Source organism: Papaver somniferum, chromosome 10, assembly GCF_003573695.1.
Source record: "Papaver somniferum cultivar HN1 chromosome 10, ASM357369v1, whole genome shotgun sequence".
Lineage (NCBI taxonomy): Eukaryota > Viridiplantae > Streptophyta > Magnoliopsida > Ranunculales > Papaveraceae > Papaver > Papaver somniferum.
The window spans coordinates 157,325,459-157,338,859 of record NC_039367.1 but is presented as its reverse complement, the minus strand read 5'-3'; the positions used below and the strand labels follow the sequence as shown (position 1 = coordinate 157,338,859).

Here is a 13,401-nt window from a genome sequence, read left to right as displayed (position 1 = left end):
TTGGAATCCTATTTTAACACCAGTATAAGGGAGTTTGAAGTTGTTAAAATAAGGAGGGGAGATTCTTGATCCAACTTTATATAATTGCTTGGTTGGTAGTCTTAGGTATCTAACTACCACAACGCCAGACATTGTGTATGAAGTTGGTGTAATTAGTCGTTTTATGGAATCTCCTCGACAGTCTCATCTGTAAGCAACAATCCACATATTACGTTATCTCAGTGGTACATTAGATTTAGGAATGTTTTATACATTATCCGAAGAATCTGAATTGGTTAGTTAGACTGACAGTTTCTGGGCTGAAGACATTGAAGATAGAAAGAGTACTTTAGGATATGGTTTCCACATGGGTTCAGGATTCTTTTGCTGGTGATCAAAAAAGCAACAGGTGGTTGCTTTATCTACAACTGAAGCTGAGTATGTATATATTTGTTGCTTCTTGTGCTACTCAAGCAATATGGTTGAGAAGAATGTTAGAATTTCTTAATCATTGGCAGGAGATTCCAACAAAGATTGTGTATGATAACAACTCAACAAATATTGTGTATGACAAAGAATCTCAGTTTTACATGGAAGAAGCAAACATATTGATATTAAACATTATTATATTCCTGAGCTGGTACATAACAAGGAGACTATCATGAACTTTTGTCCAAGTCATGACCAAATTTCGGACATCTTCACAAAAGCTTTGAAAGCTGAAAACTTTTACCAATCTAAGAGCAATGTGCAACATCAAGAACAAAAATGTATTAAACAAGATCAAGTAATCTACAAAGAGTTGTCAGTGAGCCAGAGTTTGCACATGTATTAAACAGGATCAACATCAAGAACCAATCTTGGATAACCCGTTTCTCTATTCTACCGGGATTATACCTCTGTTCGTCAGAAACGAACAAATCCAACCTTAGCTCAGGTTGTACAGCGGAGGACTGTAGTTGTAGCAGATAATCCTTAAGTCACTGGTTCGAATCCGGTAGGTCGGACAATTTTTTTTTTTGTTCTTTTTTGGGAATTTTCTAATCAGAATACTTTATCTCTGCTTCCTGTGCATAGCCATACGCTGCATTTGCAATTTTGCATGGACTGTAACGAGGCTTTCCTTGTAGAGGTCAACATTGAACACATCCCCAAACCCGCGATCCTCGAATTCATCCCTAACAAAGTTGTATAATCGTATACCTTGATTCCTTGTAAACCCAGACTCTATTAGAAACCCGAACTCTCCATTCCTTGTAAACGCGAACGGTCCAAATAGACTTTGTGCAAGAAAACTATAGAGTTTATTCCAACACTCCCCTTCCGTATTGTAATCATTCAGAACCCATACTTCAACGAAATCGCAGTCACGATCCCTTGTGCAAGCCAGTTTATCACCTAGTGAATAAATGGGTCAGCCAAGAGCTACATCTTGGTAAGAATAGTCCACGCCTAAGATGAAATAGTTGCCATTCAGATATACTCCCTTCTTATAATTATATAGACTTGGTCCACTTGGACAATGGTTGGGCAAATCCACGTCTAACCATCTCCAAGAATCAGTATTAAGGCTGTAAATTTGAACTTTACGAACACAATCAAAAGGGTATTTGTACGTCCACCCCTGTTGTTTGAAAGACATGACTAGAAGCACTTTGTAATCCCTTGTTTTTGACGTCCAACCTGAAGCCAGCAATATCCTCGTATAAATTTCCATTAACGGTTTTGGGAGAACTCTGTATTGTCTCGTATCAGGGTTCCAGATACCAATATCCTTCGCCTTGTCATCATGTATGCAGATTATCCCATTACAAGAAGCTACCGTCATTCCTCGAGAATCATCAGAATCCTTACTAAAACATGGCCGCTTACCAAGATCTTCGAAGACCTCCAAGCATTTATCAAAACTGATTGAGTGTGGTATTGGCAGATTAAGGTGCCTAACTTGGATATGATATCTATTATATTTGCATGGCGATTGATGAAATCGGAGCTTTTGATGAATGCATACCATGATTTACATACAGACTTGAATGGCAACAACGGTTTAACTGGTAGATACATAAAAATTTCATAGAACACATCTTCGGGCAGAAGAACATCGCCAGCAGCACTACCCATAAGCGAGCTTAGTTATATCGGCTGGAAGCTAAAACGTATATGAAGAAGAGTAATTATAGGCAACGATATCAAGACCTCCCTAAACCTAAACAAATACCGACAACATAAACAAAAACAAAATCCTACTGAAAGCATAAGCAAATTGGATCCCATATTCCCATGGTAGCTTAACTACAAGGTTTACTGAATCACTAAGCATAATCCTAATTGGTGTTGGTATCCCAACAGAAAACTGCAAATAAACCCTACTCTCCGTTTGTCAATCAAAGAGAATTTAGGATTAATTTCTTGGGTAATATGCACAGCCGACCTTAGCTCAGTTGGTAGAGCGGAGGACTGTAGTTGTAGCAGATAATCCTTAGGTCACTGGTTCGAATCCGGTAGGTCGGATGTTTTTACTTTTTTTTTAGTGGGATTTGCTTTTTGATGCTATGTGTGTTTTTCTTTCTACATTTCAACCTTTTAATTTCCACTTTCCACAGGTATTGAGACGAGGATTATCCAGCTTTCTAAGTTCGTTAAATTGGTTTATCAAATGGGAATTGTATTTGCTTTTTGAAGTCAGTAACAGACATGTAGTTGTATTTGTCTTGTTCATTACCAAAGACCCGTGGACAAGAAATTTGGCATCTAGAGAGGATAGAAGGATTGTGCTGAATAAAGAATGAAGAAAAATATTATAAAGTTCCAAATTATTTTCTTTAAAAAAATTCTAAATCCTATTTTCTACACAAGGGCCTAAGGTGGAGGAAAAAACTGAATTTATCAAAGAATAAAATAACTAAAATGTATAAAATAGTAAAGTAAAAACTTAGAGGCCCCAAATTCTGTCAGCTGTACTCACAGCGAAAGCTGATTGCTATTGCAAGGTGAAATGCTTTTGCTATTTTCTTGAAGCTCCACTGCAGAACTGTAGATACTACTGACAGAGCCAAGAGTTTTGAGAGCTTAAATATGGGATGGCTGGAGTGACCATAATATTGGCAGCAACATTATTGACTTGTGGCGTCGAACCTGAGCTCATGCAGTTTGTTGGATAGTTTTCTGTGGACCAAATTGCTGCTGCTGTGAGAATTCGACTGTGGGCTGGCAGGAGTAACCATAGTATTGGAAGCAACATCATTTACTTGTGGCGTCAAACCTGAGCTCAACTGATGACTCTTTGCAGTTTGTTGGATAGTTTTCTGTTGACCGAATTGCTGCAGCTGTGACGACATCTGTTGCGACAGTCGCGATTGATTTGCAGTTGGGGAACCAACTGGAGGAGATGAAACAACTGCTTGTAATGGAAATCCTATTTGCTGTTGTCGTAGTTGTTGCGACAGCTGATATAAAAGTTGTCGTTCCATCTGTCGTTGTTGTTGATGCTCCTGATACTTTAGGAGTTGTTGTTGATGCTGTTTTAGCTGTAGTTTTTGCTGCTGCTTTAGCTGTTCTTGTTGTTCCTGTTGCTGAATCCGTTGTTGTAAAATTATGTTTTGTGGTTGCTGTTGTTGTTTCATGTAGCTACTCGGACTGTTGCGGAGCATCTGACCTGCCCCCTCTAACACCTGCCCTGTTGCTGTTAGGCCAGTAACTCCAGATTTATCCCCCACTAACATCCTACCTATTGCTGTCTTGTCACTAATTCCAGACTCAGATTGATCCCCTTCTAACATCGGCCCTATTGCTGTCATGCCCGCAATTCCAGATTGAGCCCCCTCTAACATTCTTGTTTGGTTGTGCAGCATCTTGAGTTTTGCTGCCATTGCATCTGCTTGAGCTAGAGTTATACTTCCATTACGAAGTTGTAGGTTTATTGCGTTGGTAATGTTGGAGAGCTGAGATGGACTAATTTTTTGCTGCAGCAACAAGTGATGCTTCTCCAGTTGTTGCTGCTGTTGCTGGAACATTGTTTGCTTTTGTTGTGGTTGCAATCCTTCATGTGTCATCTACATAAGAGAAAATCACGAATGTTCTATTGAATGGAGCTGATGATCAAATAATTAACGGAGCAATTAAACATCTGAGATTCAGCGGCCATAAAACATACCAGAGAAAGAAATTCCGCAGCAAGCTTATCCGCGTAATTCTGATATAAAGAGTACAATATTGCTGCCTTTTCGATCATCTCAAACATATCAAGAATGGACTTATCTGCCAAAGGTGTCGTACTGACTGAAGGGTTTTTCGCATTCAAATCAGGAGCTGTTGGTGCTTGATGTTGCTGCTGCATTGAATCAGTCGGACTGCTAGGTTCCGTTGATGGGATCTCACCAATTGTTTCAGCAGAAAGACATGTTGGTTGTTGTGGCAATTTGTCTGCAAAATCTGCATGAGTTATCTTAGGGGTTTCATTGATGGTAGTACCATGACAAGATGAACCAAGATTAATCAAGACAAAATCATCGACTAACATAACATCATCTCCATCTCCATGAAAAGATCGATCCATGACAGAAGAGGAAGAAGAAAAAAAGAAGAAGATATAAACCCTAGAATCGCGCGATATTCTCCCTTGTATTTGATCCTCTCCCAAGGTTACGTGTCTAAGTAGTCGTCTTATCTAGTTTTTATACCAATGATGACTAGGCAGTCTAGGTCGAAGAAAACACCCAAAGGAGTCCCTAGTTTTATGCCTACCTACTATCATGCAGAAGCAGCACAACTCACACCATGTTTATTGTTCTGACGTGCCGGTCGTTGCTAACGAACTGCAAACTTGAGCTGCATGCTAGGACCTTGAAAGCAGATATCTTATAATTTGCCACATATATTTTTATTATTTACAGGAGGCATCAATCGGCGCAAGAGAGCCAGAAACTTCTTCTTACTCTTATCCCTAAACAAGTGATGGGCAGGGGCGGAGACAAGCAATTCTGTATCCAGAGAGGATACAGGATGGAGCTGAATGTTAACAATGGGATTTAGATTAGGAAACCTGATCAACCTACAGTGAGCTGTCTTATCAAATAGCTAAGACAGGATTCGGAAACTTGATCAACCTTGAAGCCACCTTTAACGTAGCAACCCTATCAGTGATTCCGGTCGAACTGTCGAAGCTAGTAGTTTCAAAAGAACAGTTAAGATTGTGGTCACTGTTTCATCCAAAGACTTAGCACTGTTCCGGGCCTTTTGGCATATTTACACATGTTCGGTGTTTTTGATGTTGAACTAAATGTTTTAGTGTGGTGGAAATATCATTTTACCTTAAAACTGTATCTGACTAACAATTTCATCCAAGAGATTTGATTCAACACCATTGGTAAACATTATCCCAACTCATCCCAAACCAAATAAATAGTGTTAGCCAGGATCTTCGCTTCTAATCACAATTCACAAAATATTTAAAGTTTCTTTCTTGGGAAATGTGCAAAACCGACCTTAGCTCAGTTGGTAGATCGGAGGACTGTAGTTGTAACAGGTAATCCTTAGGTAAGTTGTTCGAATCCGGTAGGTCGGACTTTTTTATTTTTATTTTTGTCATTTTTTTTGTTTGTTATGTATTCTTCTGCCAACAAAGACGCGTTATAGTCATATAGAGATCTAGAGTTGAGTATTCTAATCTTATAAAAGAACGGGAGAATGTAAGATGCGGCTGTAGGCAGCGTAGTAATTAAGTAAGACCTCATTAAGTAAATGTAAAAAAAGAATGAAGAAAAAAGTTATAAAATAGTACCAAATAATTTCTTTAAAAAAATCCAAATCCTGAATGTATTTTGAACATAGAATAATTTAGAGGCCCCAAAAAAGGGATGCCAGATGCTCAACACTTCTGTCACTTGTACCCACAACCAACGCTGATTGCTATATATTGATGGCTGAATTGCTTTTTCTATCTTCTTGAAGCTCCATTCAAGAAATGGAGATGCTACTCCGTTGAAAAGCTGGAGATGCTACTAGCAGAGTCAGAAGTTTGAGAGCTCAAATGTGGGCTGGCTGGTGTGGCTATAGTATTGGCAGCAACATTATTGACTTGTGGTGTCAAGATTGAGAGCCACTGAGAATTCATTGCAGTTTGTTGGTTGATTTTCTGTGGACCAAATTGCTGCATCTGTGAGGAAATTTTTTGTGGCAGTTGGTACTGATTTGCATATGGGAACCAGCCAGAGGAGATGAAACAACACCTTGAAATGGAGATCCTATTTGTTGCAGCTGCCGTAGTTGTTGTGGTTGCTGACAAAATGGTTGTTGTTGTGGCAGCTGTGGTTGCCAAAGTATGTTTTGTGGCTGCTGTTGCTGCAAAAGTATGTTTTAGTTTGTATTATTATACAGAAAAAATAATGAAACCAAGAGCTCAACAAATAAAGGCCCATGCTCCATAATAATCATTGTAGAGATAGGACAGGTACCGTTACCTGTTTTGTTCCCGGGACTCTAGCCCATGAAAGGCGGACAAATTGCCGACCGAGCGCAGTCTCCTGCACCCTTTGAATTGCTTCTTCAGCAGATGCTCTACAATGGAACAAACAAAGCGAACTGTTATATCTAACATCTAAACAAGTTTCATGCTTTGACTTCCAACGAACCTAACAGAAAACCTGAGTTGAATACCATAATGAAACTATACAATTTCATATAAGAAAGCAATTATAAATTTACCTAGTCCCAAACTCTACAAAGCCACATCCTTTACCCGGATGTACCTTTACTGAGACAACCTCCCCAAATGGCAAAAAGGTTCGGCGTAGTTCCTCTTCTGAAATATTTGGATCTAAATTACCAACAAATATCTGCAGATGACGGAAACAAGTGAGAAAAGAAAACCTTCCAAAAATAGCTACACAAAAGCTGCAGAGTTTGACTTACTGTTGAGTTACTCATATCATTGTATGCAAACGGAAGCTGCATGCTTAGTGCTCTGGAAGCTTGATGCGGGGGCACTGGAGTTGGATAGCCTGCCAACAAACACCATGTGGTAGAATTTAATGAGTTTTTGAAGAATTAGGAACAAACTTTAAACTGACATCTATGGAATTGCTAATGAAGAGAATCTGAATGCCTTAACGAAAATTAATCTGTTTGCGAACAGAAATTAGGGTGAATGTTTAGTACTACACTAACATGGTCTAGGGTGAATGTTTAGTACTACAATAACATGATCAACAAGGTCCAAACTTGGTACTTTTCAACTATCTAAAACTAAGGTATCTAACAAGGTCAAAGAAAAAATCAATTATTCTCGAACTAATCAAATTTAACGTCTTACCTTGACCTAGCGTCTGCCCTGTTGCTGTCAAGCCAGTATTTCCAGATTGAGCGCCCCCTAACATGTTTGTTTGGTTCTGCATCATCCTGAGTTTCTCTGCCATCACTGGAGCTCGATGTTGACTTTGAGCTTGAGCTATACGTCTGTTACGAAGTTGTAGATTGTTTGAAGGTGGATATAGACTCATTTGATTTTGACCCATGTCGCCCAAGTCAGACATGGCACCTAAAGGTCCTGAAACCCCAGCTCCCTGGATTCCTAAGCCTCGGGGACCATAAATATTCTGCGAGGCATTGGTCATGTGTTTATAAACCTGCCCATTTGAAATCGGCCCAATATAATTCATTTGAGCTAGTGGATTTGTCGAAAGCGTAGGAGGTTGCTGCTCTTGAACCTTGGGTTTCTGGTTTTGTTGTCGTTGGTTCTGATCAGATGATTGAGGGTTCAACTGTGAAGGAATCGTTTCTGGCTGTTGGTGCACTTCAGCTACTTGTTGATGCTTGCACTCTCCAAGACTATGGCCAATAGTTTTGCAGTAGGAACAAAACGATGGTAGTCCATCGAATTTAAAATAAGCCAGAAAAGCAAATCCATCACGTTCCACAAGCACTTCATCGCGAATAGAATGAGAAAGATCAACCTCAACTAAAACTCTCGCAAACTCACAATGTGTACGGTTAAGGGTTGCAATATCCACCTCTAGGGGAGTTCCAACAGCACTAGCTATTTCAAAGAGAGTTTTTTCACGCCAATACTCAAGACTAACGCCGTAAATACGAACCCATGCTGGGGTCATAGAATCAGGGTTAAAATCAGTCGTCCATTCTCGAAGATGTAATACACCAGCAGGTTTTAGAAATATAGAGCCAGAAGTTAAAACTGAACTCAAGTCTTCAGCAGAATTAAACCTAAAGCAGTAGAATCCCTTACCTATGGATGAAACATTCCAAACGATACTAGCAGGCTGAACAGCTCGTAACTTGGATTTAATGTCTTCAACTGTTAATGGCTCGACTCCTTTGGGAAGAACCAAGCGACCAATCATCATATTCATACTGTTTCTACAATCATCTACACCCTTAAGGTACTCATCTTCAGAGATTATAACCGCAAGATGATTACCTTTCAAGTAGGGTTTAGGCTGTTGATGATAATAGGTAGGAGTTATCATAGGGGTTTTACTGGTGGTAGCATCACAAGATGAACTAGGATTAATCAAGATATAATCGAGATCATCATCTACATTAGAAGATCGATTTGATTGATCCATGGCAGAAGGAAAAAAAAAAAAGCAAAACATAAACCCTAAAATCGGCCAATATTCTCTTGTATCTTGTCTTGTTTAACTTGTTTTTACAGGCCGAAGAATCACCCAAAGGAGTCCGTAGCTAAGCCTAGGCCGGTGTTTTGGAAAGTTATAACTAACCAAAAGAGGAAAGCTCATATATAATTAAGACCGGGTACAGTTTACATATCTTTGAATACAAGTAGTATTAACAAAAAGAGGAACAAAACAAGACCAAAAAAGGAAAACTTTATACCTATTCTCTTCTCTTCTATCGAGCCTTACCTACTCTGAATGCCCGCTTAGATCGAGGGGGTGTTAGAGAAAAGAAAACTTTTTTTTTTTTGCTTCAGGAAAAAGACTATAATTTTGTGCCCAACCACATCGTAGCTACTCCGTAATTTTATTAAAAAGCAAATGGGAAAAAACAAATATAAGAAAAGCATAAGCAAGTTCAACAAATAGAAGACGCAGGTTGGAAGTAACCACCAAATATGTCGTGCTCCTCTTAAAATATCACTTAGGTTTATTTATTTGCATCAAATGGTTGATAGATTGCAAAAAAAAGCATATATAATTGTGAATGTTAGATAAAGACATAAAGTGTCAGATTTGTTTCAGATTTTGTTTGGATTGATTGATGAAGAATGCCCCTGAGTATGTTGAGAAAAACGTCTCGTTCTTCATTGAGTCATCTGTGAAGACAGCTGATAACATCAATCAACTATGCTGTTATACGATCCATATGCATGAGTAATACTAATTTTTTTTTGCTAAGCAATAATGAAGTTTATTAAAATTTCAAAAGAGTACAAAATCTCCATTTGGAGAGTAAACAGAAATTACAGAAAGCCCATTACAGACTAAGTACTGAAAGAAAGCAAAAAAGCCCATTTCAGCTTATGTTCTGCAAGCAAACTAGCTAACTCTATAATATGGATGATGCTCCACTTCTATGGTGTTTAAGAAAGCTGGTCTGCTGGTAAACATTATCACTTCCCCTCTTGCCAATAAGCATCCCTTTTTGCTAGATTGTCAGCAGAGAAGTTAATCTCTCTGAAACTGTGAATAAATCTCCATGTTCTTATACTGGCACATATTTTGTTCCATCTTGTAATGACAAACCAAGGTATCTTACCTGATGTAAATGCACTTATTGCTGCTTGGGAGTCTGATCTAAAAATGACATTGAAGAATTCATTCCTTACTGCCCATTCACCTGCACACAAAATTGCCATGATTTCTGCATAAAAGTTGGTAGCTATCCCCAGTCCTCCTGGTGCTGCAACTACGGTCTCCCCATTACTGATTCTTCCAATAAATCCATATCCTGAGATTCCTGAATTTCCTCTTTATGGCCCATCACAACATAACAAAATATGATTGATCTCTAGGAGATGGAAGAAGATTTCATGTATCCTTACAGATTTATTTTTTCTGCACCTCATCCCAAAAAATTTAAGTATTTGAATATCATAAGAAGAATTCCACATTATGGCTTTCATCCTCACTTCACTTTCTGATATTATCTTCTTAATTCTTGTGTTCAGATTTTCTTCCTTGAAAACTGCATTTTCATAGACACATTTATTTCTTAATAACAATATTTCTTTAAGGGTAATGAAAGCTACAGTTCTCCATATCTCATTCACTTCAGGGATCTTATGTCTTGCTAAAATGTAAACATCCTCAAAATATTTGGGATTTACAAAGCTAAACATGTCTTCTAGCCACTTCCAGATAATCTCACTGTAGTTGCAATCCCACAAAATATGTTTTAAATTTTCTTCAACATGCTTGCAGAAAGGACATCTTGAAGCAAGTTGAAACTTTCTTTTCCTCATGTTCTCATCTGTTGGAACTATATTTCTTACAAGTTTCCACACATTGCTTGAAATGCTAGGATGAATTGAGTTATGCCATACCTGTTTTGTCCATGCTAGATTATGATGCTTTTTTCTCATGCATTCTAATGCTGAGGCCACTGTAATTCTCCTGTTATTGTTCCACACCAAATCCTTTTATCCCCTTTTTTATCTGTAGTTGGTAATTCCTGTGTTGTAATCATTTCCAATAATTCTTCTGGTATCACCCATTCTCCTTCTAGAAGCAAGTCAGCTACTTACATGTTTGGAAACTGGTTCAAATAAGAATTTTGTGGATACAAGTTTACAAGATCATCATCTTTTATCCATCTATCCTTCAATATTGAATTTTTTGATCCATACCCATTAACCATCTAGAGTGATTTTGAATATCCTCAGCTACCCACTTCAATCCTGGCCAAATGGAGGACTTTTTATAATAATCTATCCATTCACCCTTTTTGTTTTGAAATTTTTCTTGGAAGTATCTTGCCAATTCATCTTCACCATTAAGGATTTTCCAGTATAACTTCATAAGCATAGCTTTATTGATGTGTTCTAAACTTCTTATGCCCAAACCTCCCTCATCTACACGAGTGCATACTAATTCCCATTTCAAAGTAATCAATGTTCTTGTAGATGGATCACCAGTCCAGAGGAAGTTTCTTATGATTTTTTCACATTCCTTGAGCGCTTTCTGTGGCCATTTGTATACTGCCATAGTATAAATTGGTATACTACAGAGCACAAATTTTACAAGAATTAATCTTTCTTGAAAGGAGAGGAGATTACCTTTCCATCCTGCTAATTTTTCTTGTAACATTTCAACAATGTACCATACATGATGAGTCTTTATGCTCCCAGGTTCTAAGATAACTCCCAAGTACTTATCAGGGAAAGAAGATAAAGGCATGTTGCATTCTGTTGCGATCTGGTTCTTTCTAATCTCTGAAGTTCCACCAATGAAAATTTTACTCTTCTCTAAACTGATGACTTGTCCTGAGTCTTTTTGATAGTCTGTGAACAGCTTCAGTAATTTTCTTACATTTCTCTTGTCTGCATTGCAAAAGATGAATATGTCATCTGCAAAGAATATATTAGATGGTTGAACTCCATTTCTTGTTATCATAGGAATCAACTTCTTTTCTTGTATCTTTCTTGTTTTCATTCTACTCAGAAGATGACCAAGAAACTCAAAAAAAAAAACTTCTGCTATGACAAAAAGGATAGGATACAATGGGTCTCCTTCTTTCAGACCTCTACCCACTTTAAAATATCCAATTGGACCTCCATTTAGTAGAACTGATATTTTGGCTTATGTAAGAATAATTTTTATCCAAGCAGTAAACTTCTCTGAGAAACAAAAGCATTTCATTACTTGAGTTAAGAACTCCCAACTTAATGAATCATATGCTTGTGTTATATAAATCTTCATCCCCATATTACCTCCTCTTTGCTTTAACTTCATGACATTTATTAGCTCAAAAGCCATTACCATCTTCTCTTGAATGTTCCTGCCTTTTATAAAGGCTCCTTGTTGAGGAGACATAATCTTCTGAATAATCTGAGCCCCTCTTGAAGTAATAATCTTTGTAATAATATTGAAACTGAAGTTCATCAGACCAATTGGTCTATATTGGTTGGATTTTTTTGTACTCTTAACTTTTGGTAGTAGAAGTAAAAAATTTGCATTAAGACCATTTGGTATGAATCTTCTACTCCAACAATATTGTATTGCCTTTACCAAATCTTCACCAATTATCTCCCATGTCAATCTATAAAACCATCCAGCAAAGCCATCAGGTCCTAGAAAACTGTCAGGATCTAAATCATAACTTTTTTTTTTAATTTCATCCAAATTTGGTATCTTTTGTAATGTCAGATTGTCTTCTTCTGTAACAACCTTGGGGATGTCTTGAAAGATATCTTGAGACCAGCTGACTTCTTTGAAAGCCAATTTTTTCTCAAAATGTTTCTAGGTCTTTTTGATTTGTTACCACACTACCGTCTGCTTTTTCTAATTCTACTATTGCATTATAGGCTTGTATGATCTTGAAATTTACATGAAAAACCTTGTATTTGCAGCTCCTTCTCTCAACCATTTCACCCTTTCTTTCTGTTGTAGAATTTCTTTTTGTTTTTCCTCCAAGATCTCTTGTTTCCCTCTAGCAGTTCCCAGATTATTTAATAATATAAGATCCAAAGGATTTCTGTCAGACTTAATTGAAGCTTGTAGGACTTCTTCTTCTGCTTGCTTGAGTTTTTCAGTTACATTACCAAAAGTAGACCAATTCCATTGTTGAATGTCTCTTTTGAGTCACTTAACTTTACTCATAAAAACAAAAATGGGGTTTCCTCTTATATCATTGTTCCAAGAATCTTTTACCAGTTGTAAAAATGATGGATGATTTTTCCACACCTTGAGAGCCCTGAAAGGAACATTTTTTGGTATTGGAATATTAGCACTTGCTCCATATAGAACACTATGGTCAGAAACTCATCTAATCCCACATTTATTGCCCCAATTAGAATACAAATCCAACCATTTATCATTGTAAACAGCTCTGTCTAGATTGCACACTACCCTTTTTCTTCTAGCTCTATTATTGCACCAGGAAAATTCTACACCTGTTTTTGGAGCATGAATTAAACCACATTTGTTCAAGCAATTTATAAACTCCAACATTGATATTCTCAAAGGTTTAAAGCCTCCCATTTTTTCTTCTAAACTTGTAATTGTATTGAAATCTCCAATGGTTAACCAAGGCTTATTCATTGTACTTATATCATTCATTTCCTCCCAAAGTTCTCTTATATTTACTGTTAATGCAGCAGCATGTACTCCTGTAATCAAAACATCCCCCACTGGAACTGTGATTGCTTGTCTTGTAAGTGAAACTATTGCTGGTGGAGATAAAGAAGCATTCCATAGTACCCAAATATTTCCTTTTTGTATCACACTA

The 13,401-nt window shown here is 37.6% G+C and overlaps 1 non-coding gene across 1 annotated transcript; it reads left to right on the top strand.

Moving 5' to 3' along the window:
* Positions 1–2,405: 2,405 nt before the first annotated feature.
* On the top strand, positions 2,406–2,490 carry TRNAY-GUA. Its single transcript is given in 2 exon segments — positions 2,406–2,442; positions 2,455–2,490. It is a non-coding gene; the product is annotated as a tRNA-Tyr (tRNA).
* The last annotated feature ends 10,911 nt before the right edge of the window (positions 2,491–13,401 follow it).